Genomic DNA, 13,404 nt, shown 5'->3' on the forward strand with positions numbered 1-13,404 from the left:
GAATTCGCACCTCCCGGAGCAATCTCCCTGGCTGACCCGGACCGGGGTCTTCCCTCGCACCGTCGCTTGAGGCCCTTTCGCCTCTTTTTCTGACTCCTAGTGGGAGCTCAGCATGTGCCCATAGAAAGGAGGTCCTGGCCTCGGGCCTTCTCCCGGCTCCCAGAGTCCTCCACGGCTCTCGCCTCGTTAGGCGTCACTTAGCATACCCACGTTGTCCTCTTTCTAGCATTTGCATGCCCCGCCCCTTCCTGTCCTCTGCTTCTAGCCGGCTGGCCGGAAAGCCTGGCAGCCGGGGGATGCTGGGAATCAGGCCAGGATGCCCTGGACAGCTCCCCGACAGGAAGTGGCCGGCGCCTCGCCCTCGCCTACCCGGGACACTGCTCCCCTGTAGCCAAAGGCCTATAGATAAGGCTTGGCCGTTCGTGGCCGTTCGGGGACGGGCGGGGCGGGCAAAGAAGGAAAAGGACTCTGTATTTTCCTTCATTGCTCAGAGAAGCCAAGGGCAGTGTCCACTTCTCTGCCTCCCTCCCTCCCTCCCTCCCTCCCTCCCTCCCTCTCTCTCTCCCTCCCTCCCTCTCTTTCCTCATCTCTTTCCGTCTCTACCTCGATCCTACTGACTTGCTGTAAAAGTTCCTCAATTCGTTCCCCAGTGAAATGGATCCAAAAACGAAGGAAACTCCGATGCTGGAAAAGCAGTCTCCTTCTGACATTTTTCTCTTCCAAAGTGCAGCGTCTGGATGGAGAAGGAAATAGAAATAAAAAAAAGTTCCAGAAAACGTGAAAAATATATAAATAAATAAATAAAGCGCGTTTGCGGCACATCAATGACATAAATACATAAATAAAGCAAGACGCGGTGACCAGGGTGGTTTTATTCGCGCGCAAACACAGTAGCGCCACTTTACAGGGTTTCGTAGTGAAGCGCTACTTTCGTTTTCTCATCTATCTTTCAACAGCATTGTTTTCCCCGGGTGGGGAAGTGCACCATTCCTGGAGGTACTGCAATACCAGGTTGATGCGTGGAGTGGACAGAGCAAGCTCCTATTCCATCTCCCTGTTCCAAAAATCAATTTAATATATGGTCCCCAGATAGAGGACGTATCAGATATTAAACTGATAAGAACAGATACTACACTTGATCTTAGCCAAAAGGCCGAGAAGCGATAACCAGAATGGTGCCAGAATTCGCACCTCCCGGAGCAATCTCCCTGGCTGACCCGGACCGGGGTCTTCCCTCGCACCGTCGCTTGAGGCCCTTTCGCCTCTTTTTCTGACTCCTAGTGGGAGCTCAGCATGTGCCCATAGAAAGGAGGTCCTGGCCTCGGGCCTTCTCCCGGCTCCCAGAGTCCTCCACGGCTCTCGCCTCGTTAGGCGTCACTTAGCATACCCACGTTGTCCTCTTTCTAGCATTTGCATGCCCCGCCCCTTCCTGTCCTCTGCTTCTAGCCGGCTGGCCGGAAAGCCTGGCAGCCGGGGGATGCTGGGAATCAGGCCAGGATGCCCTGGACAGCTCCCCGACAGGAAGTGGCCGGCGCCTCGCCCTCGCCTACCCGGGACACTGCTCCCCTGTAGCCAAAGGCCTATAGATAAGGCTTGGCCGTTCGTGGCCGTTCGGGGACGGGCGGGGCGGGCAAAGAAGGAAAAGGACTCTGTATTTTCCTTCATTGCTCAGAGAAGCCAAGGGCAGTGTCCACTTCTCTGCCTCCCTCCCTCCCTCCCTCCCTCCCTCCCTCCCTCCCTCTCTCTCTCTCTCTCTCTCTCTCCCTCCCTCCCTCTCTTTCCTCATCTCTTTCCGTCTCTACCTCGATCCTACTGACTTGCTGTAAAACTTCCTCAATTCGTTCCCCAGTGAAATGGATCCAAAAACGAAGGAAACTCCGATGCTGGAAAAGCAGTCTCCTTCTGACATTTTTCTCTTCCAAAGTGCAGCGTCTGGATGGAGAAGGAAATAGAAATAAAAAAAAGTTCCAGAAAACGTGAAAAATATATAAATAAATAAATAAAGCGCGTTTGCGGCACATCAATGACATAAATACATAAATAAAGCAAGACGCGGTGACCAGGGTGGTTTTATTCGCGCGCAAACACAGTAGCGCCACTTTACAGGGTTTCGTAGTGAAGCGCTACTTTCGTTTTCTCATCTATCTTTCAACAGCATTGTTTTCCCCGGGTGGGGAAGTGCACCATTCCTGGAGGTACTGCAATACCAGGTTGATGCGTGGAGTGGACAGAGCAAGCTCCTATTCCATCTCCCTGTTCCAAAAATCAATTTAATATATGGTCCCCAGATAGAGGACGTATCAGATATTAAACTGATAAGAACAGATACTACACTTGATCTTAGCCAAAAGGCCGAGAAGCGATAACCAGAATGGTGCCAGAATTCGCACCTCCCGGAGCAATCTCCCTGGCTGACCCGGACCGGGGTCTTCCCTCGCACCGTCGCTTGAGGCCCTTTCGCCTCTTTTTCTGACTCCTAGTGGGAGCTCAGCATGTGCCCATAGAAAGGAGGTCCTGGCCTCGGGCCTTCTCCCGGCTCCCAGAGTTCGCCACGGCTCTCGCCTCGTTAGGCGTCACTTAGCATACCCACGTTGTCCTCTTTCTAGCATTTGCATGCCCCGCCCCTTCCTGTCCTCTGCTTCTAGCCGGCTGGCCGGAAAGCCTGGCAGCCGGGGGATGCTGGGAATCAGGCCAGGATGCCCTGGACAGCTCCCCGACAGGAAGTGGCCGGCGCCTCGCCCTCGCCTACCCGGGACACTGCTCCCCTGTAGCCAAAGGCCTATAGATAAGGCTTGGCCGTTCGTGGCCGTTCGGGGACGGGCGGGGCGGGCAAAGAAGGAAAAGGACTCTGTATTTTCCTTCATTGCTCAGAGAAGCCAAGGGCAGTGTCCACTTCTCTGCCTCCCTCCCTCCCTCCCTCCCTCCCTCCCTCCCTCCCTCTCTCTCTCTCTCTCTCTCTCTCTCTCTCTCTCTCTCTCTCCCTCCCTCCCTCTCTTTCCTCATCTCTTTCCGTCTCTACCTCGATCCTACTGACTTGCTGTAAAACTTCCTCAATTCGTTCCCCAGTGAAATGGATCCAAAAACGAAGGAAACTCCGATGCTGGAAAAGCAGTCTCCTTCTGACATTTTTCTCTTCCAAAGTGCAGCGTCTGGATGGAGAAGGAAATAGAAATAAAAAAAAGTTCCAGAAAACGTGAAAAATATATAAATAAATAAATAAAGCGCGTTTGCGGCACATCAATGACATAAATACATAAATAAAGCAAGACGCGGTGACCAGGGTGGTTTTATTCGCGCGCAAACACAGTAGCGCCACTTTACAGGGTTTCGTAGTGAAGCGCTACTTTCGTTTTCTCATCTATCTTTCAACAGCATTGTTTTCCCCGGGTGGGGAAGTGCACCATTCCTGGAGGTACTGCAATACCAGGTTGATGCGTGGAGTGGACAGAGCAAGCTCCTATTCCATCTCCCTGTTCCAAAAATCAATTTAATATATGGTCCCCAGATAGAGGACGTATCAGATATTAAACTGATAAGAACAGATACTACACTTGATCTTAGCCAAAAGGCCGAGAAGCGATAACCAGAATGGTGCCAGAATTCGCACCTCCCGGAGCAATCTCCCTGGCTGACCCGGACCGGGGTCTTCCCTCGCACCGTCGCTTGAGGCCCTTTCGCCTCTTTTTCTGACTCCTAGTGGGAGCTCAGCATGTGCCCATAGAAAGGAGGTCCTGGCCTCGGGCCTTCTCCCGGCTCCCAGAGTCCTCCACGGCTCTCGCCTCGTTAGGCGTCACTTAGCATACCCACGTTGTCCTCTTTCTAGCATTTGCATGCCCCGCCCCTTCCTGTCCTCTGCTTCTAGCCGGCTGGCCGGAAAGCCTGGCAGCCGGGGGATGCTGGGAATCAGGCCAGGATGCCCTGGACAGCTCCCCGACAGGAAGTGGCCGGCGCCTCGCCCTCGCCTACCCGGGACACTGCTCCCCTGTAGCCAAAGGCCTATAGATAAGGCTTGGCCGTTCGTGGCCGTTCGGGGACGGGCGGGGCGGGCAAAGAAGGAAAAGGACTCTGTATTTTCCTTCATTGCTCAGAGAAGCCAAGGGCAGTGTCCACTTCTCTGCCTCCCTCCCTCCCTCCCTCCCTCCCTCCCTCCCTCCCTCTCTCTCTCCCTCCGTCCCTCTCTTTCCTCATCTCTTTCCGTCTCTACCTCGATCCTACTGACTTGCTGTAAAAGTTCCTCAATTCGTTCCCCAGTGAAATGGATCCAAAAACGAAGGAAACTCCGATGCTGGAAAAGCAGTCTCCTTCTGACATTTTTCTCTTCCAAAGTGCAGCGTCTGGATGGAGAAGGAAATAGAAATAAAAAAAAGTTCCAGAAAACGTGAAAAATATATAAATAAATAAATAAAGCGCGTTTGCGGCACATCAATGACATAAATACATAAATAAAGCAAGACGCGGTGACCAGGGTGGTTTTATTCGCGCGCAAACACAGTAGCGCCACTTTACAGGGTTTCGTAGTGAAGCGCTACTTTCGTTTTCTCATCTATCTTTCAACAGCATTGTTTTCCCCGGGTGGGGAAGTGCACCATTCCTGGAGGTACTGCAATACCAGGTTGATGCGTGGAGTGGACAGAGCAAGCTCCTATTCCATCTCCCTGTTCCAAAAATCAATTTAATATATGGTCCCCAGATAGAGGACGTATCAAGATATTAAACTGATAAGAACAGATACTACACTTGATCTTAGCCAAAAGGCCGAGAAGCGATAACCAGAATGGTGCCAGAATTCGCACCTCCCGGAGCAATCTCCCTGGCTGACCCGGACCGGGGTCTTCCCTCGCACCGTCGCTTGAGGCCCTTTCGCCTCTTTTTCTGACTCCTAGTGGGAGCTCAGCATGTGCCCATAGAAAGGAGGTCCTGGCCTCGGGCCTTCTCCCGGCTCCCAGAGTCCTCCACGGCTCTCGCCTCGTTAGGCGTCACTTAGCATACCCACGTTGTCCTCTTTCTAGCATTTGCATGCCCCGCCCCTTCCTGTCCTCTGCTTCTAGCCGGCTGGCCGGAAAGCCTGGCAGCCGGGGGATGCTGGGAATCAGGCCAGGATGCCCTGGACAGCTCCCCGACAGGAAGTGGCCGGCGCCTCGCCCTCGCCTACCCGGGACACTGCTCCCCTGTAGCCAAAGGCCTATAGATAAGGCTTGGCCGTTCGTGGCCGTTCGGGGACGGGCGGGGCGGGCAAAGAAGGAAAAGGACTCTGTATTTTCCTTCATTGCTCAGAGAAGCCAAGGGCAGTGTCCACTTCTCTGCCTCCCTCCCTCCCTCCCTCCCTCCCTCCCTCCCTCTCTCTCTCCCTCCCTCCCTCTCTTTCCTCATCTCTTTCCGTCTCTACCTCGATCCTACTGACTTGCTGTAAAAGTTCCTCAATTCGTTCCCCAGTGAAATGGATCCAAAAACGAAGGAAACTCCGATGCTGGAAAAGCAGTCTCCTTCTGACATTTTTCTCTTCCAAAGTGCAGCGTCTGGATGGAGAAGGAAATAGAAATAAAAAAAAGTTCCAGAAAACGTGAAAAATATATAAATAAATAAATAAAGCGCGTTTGCGGCACATCAATGACATAAATACATAAATAAAGCAAGACGCGGTGACCAGGGTGGTTTTATTCGCGCGCAAACACAGTAGCGCCACTTTACAGGGTTTCGTAGTGAAGCGCTACTTTCGTTTTCTCATCTATCTTTCAACAGCATTGTTTTCCCCGGGTGGGGAAGTGCACCATTCCTGGAGGTACTGCAATACCAGGTTGATGCGTGGAGTGGACAGAGCAAGCTCCTATTCCATCTCCCTGTTCCAAAAATCAATTTAATATATGGTCCCCAGATAGAGGACGTATCAGATATTAAACTGATAAGAACAGATACTACACTTGATCTTAGCCAAAAGGCCGAGAAGCGATAACCAGAATGGTGCCAGAATTCGCACCTCCCGGAGCAATCTCCCTGGCTGACCCGGACCGGGGTCTTCCCTCGCACCGTCGCTTGAGGCCCTTTCGCCTCTTTTTCTGACTCCTAGTGGGAGCTCAGCATGTGCCCATAGAAAGGAGGTCCTGGCCTCGGGCCTTCTCCCGGCTCCCAGAGTCCTCCACGGCTCTCGCCTCGTTAGGCGTCACTTAGCATACCCACGTTGTCCTCTTTCTAGCATTTGCATGCCCCGCCCCTTCCTGTCCTCTGCTTCTAGCCGGCTGGCCGGAAAGCCTGGCAGCCGGGGGATGCTGGGAATCAGGCCAGGATGCCCTGGACAGCTCCCCGACAGGAAGTGGCCGGCGCCTCGCCCTCGCCTACCCGGGACACTGCTCCCCTGTAGCCAAAGGCCTATAGATAAGGCTTGGCCGTTCGTGGCCGTTCGGGGACGGGCGGGGCGGGCAAAGAAGGAAAAGGACTCTGTATTTTCCTTCATTGCTCAGAGAAGCCAAGGGCAGTGTCCACTTCTCTGCCTCCCTCCCTCCCTCCCTCCCTCCCTCCCTCCCTCTCTCTCTCCCTCCCTCCCTCTCTTTCCTCATCTCTTTCCGTCTCTACCTCGATCCTACTGACTTGCTGTAAAAGTTCCTCAATTCGTTCCCCAGTGAAATGGATCCAAAAACGAAGGAAACTCCGATGCTGGAAAAGCAGTCTCCTTCTGACATTTTTCTCTTCCAAAGTGCAGCGTCTGGATGGAGAAGGAAATAGAAATAAAAAAAAGTTCCAGAAAACGTGAAAAATATATAAATAAATAAATAAAGCGCGTTTGCGGCACATCAATGACATAAATACATAAATAAAGCAAGACGCGGTGACCAGGGTGGTTTTATTCGCGCGCAAACACAGTAGCGCCACTTTACAGGGTTTCGTAGTGAAGCGCTACTTTCGTTTTCTCATCTATCTTTCAACAGCATTGTTTTCCCCGGGTGGGGAAGTGCACCATTCCTGGAGGTACTGCAATACCAGGTTGATGCGTGGAGTGGACAGAGCAAGCTCCTATTCCATCTCCCTGTTCCAAAAATCAATTTAATATATGGTCCCCAGATAGAGGACGTATCAGATATTAAACTGATAAGAACAGATACTACACTTGATCTTAGCCAAAAGGCCGAGAAGCGATAACCAGAATGGTGCCAGAATTCGCACCTCCCGGAGCAATCTCCCTGGCTGACCCGGACCGGGGTCTTCCCTCGCACCGTCGCTTGAGGCCCTTTCGCCTCTTTTTCTGACTCCTAGTGGGAGCTCAGCATGTGCCCATAGAAAGGAGGTCCTGGCCTCGGGCCTTCTCCCGGCTCCCAGAGTCCTCCACGGCTCTCGCCTCGTTAGGCGTCACTTAGCATACCCACGTTGTCCTCTTTCTAGCATTTGCATGCCCCGCCCCTTCCTGTCCTCTGCTTCTAGCCGGCTGGCCGGAAAGCCTGGCAGCCGGGGGATGCTGGGAATCAGGCCAGGATGCCCTGGACAGCTCCCCGACAGGAAGTGGCCGGCGCCTCGCCCTCGCCTACCCGGGACACTGCTCCCCTGTAGCCAAAGGCCTATAGATAAGGCTTGGCCGTTCGTGGCCGTTCGGGGACGGGCGGGGCGGGCAAAGAAGGAAAAGTACTCTGTATTTTCCTTCATTGCTCAGAGAAGCCAAGGGCAGTGTCCACTTCTCTGCCTCCCTCCCTCCCTCCCTCCCTCCCTCCCTCCCTCCCTCTCTCTCTCCCTCCGTCCCTCTCTTTCCTCATCTCTTTCCGTCTCTACCTCGATCCTACTGACTTGCTGTAAAAGTTCCTCAATTCGTTCCCCAGTGAAATGGATCCAAAAACGAAGGAAACTCCGATGCTGGAAAAGCAGTCTCCTTCTGACATTTTTCTCTTCCAAAGTGCAGCGTCTGGATGGAGAAGGAAATAGAAATAAAAAAAAGTTCCAGAAAACGTGAAAAATATATAAATAAATAAATAAAGCGCGTTTGCGGCACATCAATGACATAAATACATAAATAAAGCAAGACGCGGTGACCAGGGTGGTTTTATTCGCGCGCAAACACAGTAGCGCCACTTTACAGGGTTTCGTAGTGAAGCGCTACTTTCGTTTTCTCATCTATCTTTCAACAGCATTGTTTTCCCCGGGTGGGGAAGTGCACCATTCCTGGAGGTACTGCAATACCAGGTTGATGCGTGGAGTGGACAGAGCAAGCTCCTATTCCATCTCCCTGTTCCAAAAATCAATTTAATATATGGTCCCCAGATAGAGGACGTATCAAGATATTAAACTGATAAGAACAGATACTACACTTGATCTTAGCCAAAAGGCCGAGAAGCGATAACCAGAATGGTGCCAGAATTCGCACCTCCCGGAGCAATCTCCCTGGCTGACCCGGACCGGGGTCTTCCCTCGCACCGTCGCTTGAGGCCCTTTCGCCTCTTTTTCTGACTCCTAGTGGGAGCTCAGCATGTGCCCATAGAAAGGAGGTCCTGGCCTCGGGCCTTCTCCCGGCTCCCAGAGTCCTCCACGGCTCTCGCCTCGTTAGGCGTCACTTAGCATACCCACGTTGTCCTCTTTCTAGCATTTGCATGCCCCGCCCCTTCCTGTCCTCTGCTTCTAGCCGGCTGGCCGGAAAGCCTGGCAGCCGGGGGATGCTGGGAATCAGGCCAGGATGCCCTGGACAGCTCCCCGACAGGAAGTGGCCGGCGCCTCGCCCTCGCCTACCCGGGACACTGCTCCCCTGTAGCCAAAGGCCTATAGATAAGGCTTGGCCGTTCGTGGCCGTTCGGGGACGGGCGGGGCGGGCAAAGAAGGAAAAGGACTCTGTATTTTCCTTCATTGCTCAGAGAAGCCAAGGGCAGTGTCCACTTCTCTGCCTCCCTCCCTCCCTCCCTCCCTCCCTCCCTCCCTCTCTCTCTCCCTCCCTCCCTCTCTTTCCTCATCTCTTTCCGTCTCTACCTCGATCCTACTGACTTGCTGTAAAAGTTCCTCAATTCGTTCCCCAGTGAAATGGATCCAAAAACGAAGGAAACTCCGATGCTGGAAAAGCAGTCTCCTTCTGACATTTTTCTCTTCCAAAGTGCAGCGTCTGGATGGAGAAGGAAATAGAAATAAAAAAAAGTTCCAGAAAACGTGAAAAATATATAAATAAATAAATAAAGCGCGTTTGCGGCACATCAATGACATAAATACATAAATAAAGCAAGACGCGGTGACCAGGGTGGTTTTATTCGCGCGCAAACACAGTAGCGCCACTTTACAGGGTTTCGTAGTGAAGCGCTACTTTCGTTTTCTCATCTATCTTTCAACAGCATTGTTTTCCCCGGGTGGGGAAGTGCACCATTCCTGGAGGTACTGCAATACCAGGTTGATGCGTGGAGTGGACAGAGCAAGCTCCTATTCCATCTCCCTGTTCCAAAAATCAATTTAATATATGGTCCCCAGATAGAGGACGTATCAGATATTAAACTGATAAGAACAGATACTACACTTGATCTTAGCCAAAAGGCCGAGAAGCGATAACCAGAATGGTGCCAGAATTCGCACCTCCCGGAGCAATCTCCCTGGCTGACCCGGACCGGGGTCTTCCCTCGCACCGTCGCTTGAGGCCCTTTCGCCTCTTTTTCTGACTCCTAGTGGGAGCTCAGCATGTGCCCATAGAAAGGAGGTCCTGGCCTCGGGCCTTCTCCCGGCTCCCAGAGTCCTCCACGGCTCTCGCCTCGTTAGGCGTCACTTAGCATACCCACGTTGTCCTCTTTCTAGCATTTGCATGCCCCGCCCCTTCCTGTCCTCTGCTTCTAGCCGGCTGGCCGGAAAGCCTGGCAGCCGGGGGATGCTGGGAATCAGGCCAGGATGCCCTGGACAGCTCCCCGACAGGAAGTGGCCGGCGCCTCGCCCTCGCCTACCCGGGACACTGCTCCCCTGTAGCCAAAGGCCTATAGATAAGGCTTGGCCGTTCGTGGCCGTTCGGGGACGGGCGGGGCGGGCAAAGAAGGAAAAGGACTCTGTATTTTCCTTCATTGCTCAGAGAAGCCAAGGGCAGTGTCCACTTCTCTGCCTCCCTCCCTCCCTCCCTCCCTCCCTCCCTCCCTCTCTCTCTCCCTCCCTCCCTCTCTTTCCTCATCTCTTTCCGTCTCTACCTCGATCCTACTGACTTGCTGTAAAAGTTCCTCAATTCGTTCCCCAGTGAAATGGATCCAAAAACGAAGGAAACTCCGATGCTGGAAAAGCAGTCTCCTTCTGACATTTTTCTCTTCCAAAGTGCAGCGTCTGGATGGAGAAGGAAATAGAAATAAAAAAAAGTTCCAGAAAACGTGAAAAATATATAAATAAATAAATAAAGCGCGTTTGCGGCACATCAATGACATAAATACATAAATAAAGCAAGACGCGGTGACCAGGGTGGTTTTATTCGCGCGCAAACACAGTAGCGCCACTTTACAGGGTTTCGTAGTGAAGCGCTACTTTCGTTTTCTCATCTATCTTTCAACAGCATTGTTTTCCCCGGGTGGGGAAGTGCACCATTCCTGGAGGTACTGCAATACCAGGTTGATGCGTGGAGTGGACAGAGCAAGCTCCTATTCCATCTCCCTGTTCCAAAAATCAATTTAATATATGGTCCCCAGATAGAGGACGTATCAGATATTAAACTGATAAGAACAGATACTACACTTGATCTTAGCCAAAAGGCCGAGAAGCGATAACCAGAATGGTGCCAGAATTCGCACCTCCCGGAGCAATCTCCCTGGCTGACCCGGACCGGGGTCTTCCCTCGCACCGTCGCTTGAGGCCCTTTCGCCTCTTTTTCTGACTCCTAGTGGGAGCTCAGCATGTGCCCATAGAAAGGAGGTCCTGGCCTCGGGCCTTCTCCCGGCTCCCAGAGTCCTCCACGGCTCTCGCCTCGTTAGGCGTCACTTAGCATACCCACGTTGTCCTCTTTCTAGCATTTGCATGCCCCGCCCCTTCCTGTCCTCTGCTTCTAGCCGGCTGGCCGGAAAGCCTGGCAGCCGGGGGATGCTGGGAATCAGGCCAGGATGCCCTGGACAGCTCCCCGACAGGAAGTGGCCGGCGCCTCGCCCTCGCCTACCCGGGACACTGCTCCCCTGTAGCCAAAGGCCTATAGATAAGGCTTGGCCGTTCGTGGCCGTTCGGGGACGGGCGGGGCGGGCAAAGAAGGAAAAGGACTCTGTATTTTCCTTCATTGCTCAGAGAAGCCAAGGGCAGTGTCCACTTCTCTGCCTCCCTCCCTCCCTCCCTCCCTCCCTCCCTCCCTCCCTCTCTCTCTCTCTCTCTCTCTCTCCCTCCCTCCCTCTCTTTCCTCATCTCTTTCCGTCTCTACCTCGATCCTACTGACTTGCTGTAAAACTTCCTCAATTCGTTCCCCAGTGAAATGGATCCAAAAACGAAGGAAACTCCGATGCTGGAAAAGCAGTCTCCTTCTGACATTTTTCTCTTCCAAAGTGCAGCGTCTGGATGGAGAAGGAAATAGAAATAAAAAAAAGTTCCAGAAAACGTGAAAAATATATAAATAAATAAATAAAGCGCGTTTGCGGCACATCAATGACATAAATACATAAATAAAGCAAGACGCGGTGACCAGGGTGGTTTTATTCGCGCGCAAACACAGTAGCGCCACTTTACAGGGTTTCGTAGTGAAGCGCTACTTTCGTTTTCTCATCTATCTTTCAACAGCATTGTTTTCCCCGGGTGGGGAAGTGCACCATTCCTGGAGGTACTGCAATACCAGGTTGATGCGTGGAGTGGACAGAGCAAGCTCCTATTCCATCTCCCTGTTCCAAAAATCAATTTAATATATGGTCCCCAGATAGAGGACGTATCAGATATTAAACTGATAAGAACAGATACTACACTTGATCTTAGCCAAAAGGCCGAGAAGCGATAACCAGAATGGTGCCAGAATTCGCACCTCCCGGAGCAATCTCCCTGGCTGACCCGGACCGGGGTCTTCCCTCGCACCGTCGCTTGAGGCCCTTTCGCCTCTTTTTCTGACTCCTAGTGGGAGCTCAGCATGTGCCCATAGAAAGGAGGTCCTGGCCTCGGGCCTTCTCCCGGCTCCCAGAGTTCGCCACGGCTCTCGCCTCGTTAGGCGTCACTTAGCATACCCACGTTGTCCTCTTTCTAGCATTTGCATGCCCCGCCCCTTCCTGTCCTCTGCTTCTAGCCGGCTGGCCGGAAAGCCTGGCAGCCGGGGGATGCTGGGAATCAGGCCAGGATGCCCTGGACAGCTCCCCGACAGGAAGTGGCCGGCGCCTCGCCCTCGCCTACCCGGGACACTGCTCCCCTGTAGCCAAAGGCCTATAGATAAGGCTTGGCCGTTCGTGGCCGTTCGGGGACGGGCGGGGCGGGCAAAGAAGGAAAAGGACTCTGTATTTTCCTTCATTGCTCAGAGAAGCCAAGGGCAGTGTCCACTTCTCTGCCTCCCTCCCTCCCTCCCTCCCTCCCTCCCTCCCTCCCTCTCTCTCTCTCTCTCTCTCTCTCTCTCTCTCTCTCTCTCTCCCTCCCTCCCTCTCTTTCCTCATCTCTTTCCGTCTCTACCTCGATCCTACTGACTTGCTGTAAAACTTCCTCAATTCGTTCCCCAGTGAAATGGATCCAAAAACGAAGGAAACTCCGATGCTGGAAAAGCAGTCTCCTTCTGACATTTTTCTCTTCCAAAGTGCAGCGTCTGGATGGAGAAGGAAATAGAAATAAAAAAAAGTTCCAGAAAACGTGAAAAATATATAAATAAATAAATAAAGCGCGTTTGCGGCACATCAATGACATAAATACATAAATAAAGCAAGACGCGGTGACCAGGGTGGTTTTATTCGCGCGCAAACACAGTAGCGCCACTTTACAGGGTTTCGTAGTGAAGCGCTACTTTCGTTTTCTCATCTATCTTTCAACAGCATTGTTTTCCCCGGGTGGGGAAGTGCACCATTCCTGGAGGTACTGCAATACCAGGTTGATGCGTGGAGTGGACAGAGCAAGCTCCTATTCCATCTCCCTGTTCCAAAAATCAATTTAATATATGGTCCCCAGATAGAGGACGTATCAGATATTAAACTGATAAGAACAGATACTACACTTGATCTTAGCCAAAAGGCCGAGAAGCGATAACCAGAATGGTGCCAGAATTCGCACCTCCCGGAGCAATCTCCCTGGCTGACCCGGACCGGGGTCTTCCCTCGCACCGTCGCTTGAGGCCCTTTCGCCTCTTTTTCTGACTCCTAGTGGGAGCTCAGCATGTGCCCATAGAAAGGAGGTCCTGGCCTCGGGCCTTCTCCCGGCTCCCAGAGTCCTCCACGGCTCTCGCCTCGTTAGGCGTCACTTAGCATACCCACGTTGTCCTCTTTCTAGCATTTGCATGCCCCGCCCCTTCCTGTCCTCTGCTTCTAGCCGGCTGGCCGGAAAGCCTGGCAGCCGGGG

General features: G+C 52.7%; 11 non-coding genes across 11 annotated transcripts; all 11 read right to left on the bottom strand.

Moving 5' to 3' along the window:
* Window positions 1-974: 974 nt before the first annotated feature.
* LOC146817105 (U2 spliceosomal RNA) lies at window positions 975-1,165 on the bottom strand. Its single transcript, XR_014964767.1, has one exon. It is a non-coding gene; the product is annotated as a U2 spliceosomal RNA (small nuclear RNA).
* A 1,008-nt stretch (window positions 1,166-2,173) lies between these two features.
* Window positions 2,174-2,364, bottom strand: LOC146817106 (U2 spliceosomal RNA). The gene has a single exon (XR_014964769.1). It is a non-coding gene; the product is annotated as a U2 spliceosomal RNA (small nuclear RNA).
* A 1,026-nt stretch (window positions 2,365-3,390) lies between these two features.
* Window positions 3,391-3,581, bottom strand: LOC146817107 (U2 spliceosomal RNA). Its single transcript, XR_014964770.1, has one exon. It is a non-coding gene; the product is annotated as a U2 spliceosomal RNA (small nuclear RNA).
* A 994-nt stretch (window positions 3,582-4,575) lies between these two features.
* Window positions 4,576-4,767, bottom strand: LOC146817108 (U2 spliceosomal RNA). Its single transcript, XR_014964914.1, has one exon. It is a non-coding gene; the product is annotated as a U2 spliceosomal RNA (small nuclear RNA).
* Window positions 4,768-5,757: 990 nt separating this feature from the next.
* On the bottom strand, window positions 5,758-5,948 carry LOC146817109 (U2 spliceosomal RNA). The gene has a single exon (XR_014964771.1). It is a non-coding gene; the product is annotated as a U2 spliceosomal RNA (small nuclear RNA).
* A 990-nt stretch (window positions 5,949-6,938) lies between these two features.
* On the bottom strand, window positions 6,939-7,129 carry LOC146817110 (U2 spliceosomal RNA). Its single transcript, XR_014964772.1, has one exon. It is a non-coding gene; the product is annotated as a U2 spliceosomal RNA (small nuclear RNA).
* A 994-nt stretch (window positions 7,130-8,123) lies between these two features.
* Window positions 8,124-8,315, bottom strand: LOC146817111 (U2 spliceosomal RNA). Its single transcript, XR_014964915.1, has one exon. It is a non-coding gene; the product is annotated as a U2 spliceosomal RNA (small nuclear RNA).
* Window positions 8,316-9,305: 990 nt separating this feature from the next.
* LOC146817112 (U2 spliceosomal RNA) lies at window positions 9,306-9,496 on the bottom strand. Its single transcript, XR_014964773.1, has one exon. It is a non-coding gene; the product is annotated as a U2 spliceosomal RNA (small nuclear RNA).
* Window positions 9,497-10,486: 990 nt separating this feature from the next.
* On the bottom strand, window positions 10,487-10,677 carry LOC146817113 (U2 spliceosomal RNA). Its single transcript, XR_014964774.1, has one exon. It is a non-coding gene; the product is annotated as a U2 spliceosomal RNA (small nuclear RNA).
* A 1,008-nt stretch (window positions 10,678-11,685) lies between these two features.
* Window positions 11,686-11,876, bottom strand: LOC146817114 (U2 spliceosomal RNA). Its single transcript, XR_014964775.1, has one exon. It is a non-coding gene; the product is annotated as a U2 spliceosomal RNA (small nuclear RNA).
* A 1,026-nt stretch (window positions 11,877-12,902) lies between these two features.
* LOC146817115 (U2 spliceosomal RNA) lies at window positions 12,903-13,093 on the bottom strand. The gene has a single exon (XR_014964776.1). It is a non-coding gene; the product is annotated as a U2 spliceosomal RNA (small nuclear RNA).
* Between the last annotated feature and the right edge of the window lie 311 nt (window positions 13,094-13,404).

Source organism: Triturus cristatus, chromosome 6 (genome assembly GCF_964204655.1).
Source record: "Triturus cristatus chromosome 6, aTriCri1.1, whole genome shotgun sequence".
NCBI lineage: Eukaryota > Metazoa > Chordata > Amphibia > Caudata > Salamandridae > Triturus > Triturus cristatus.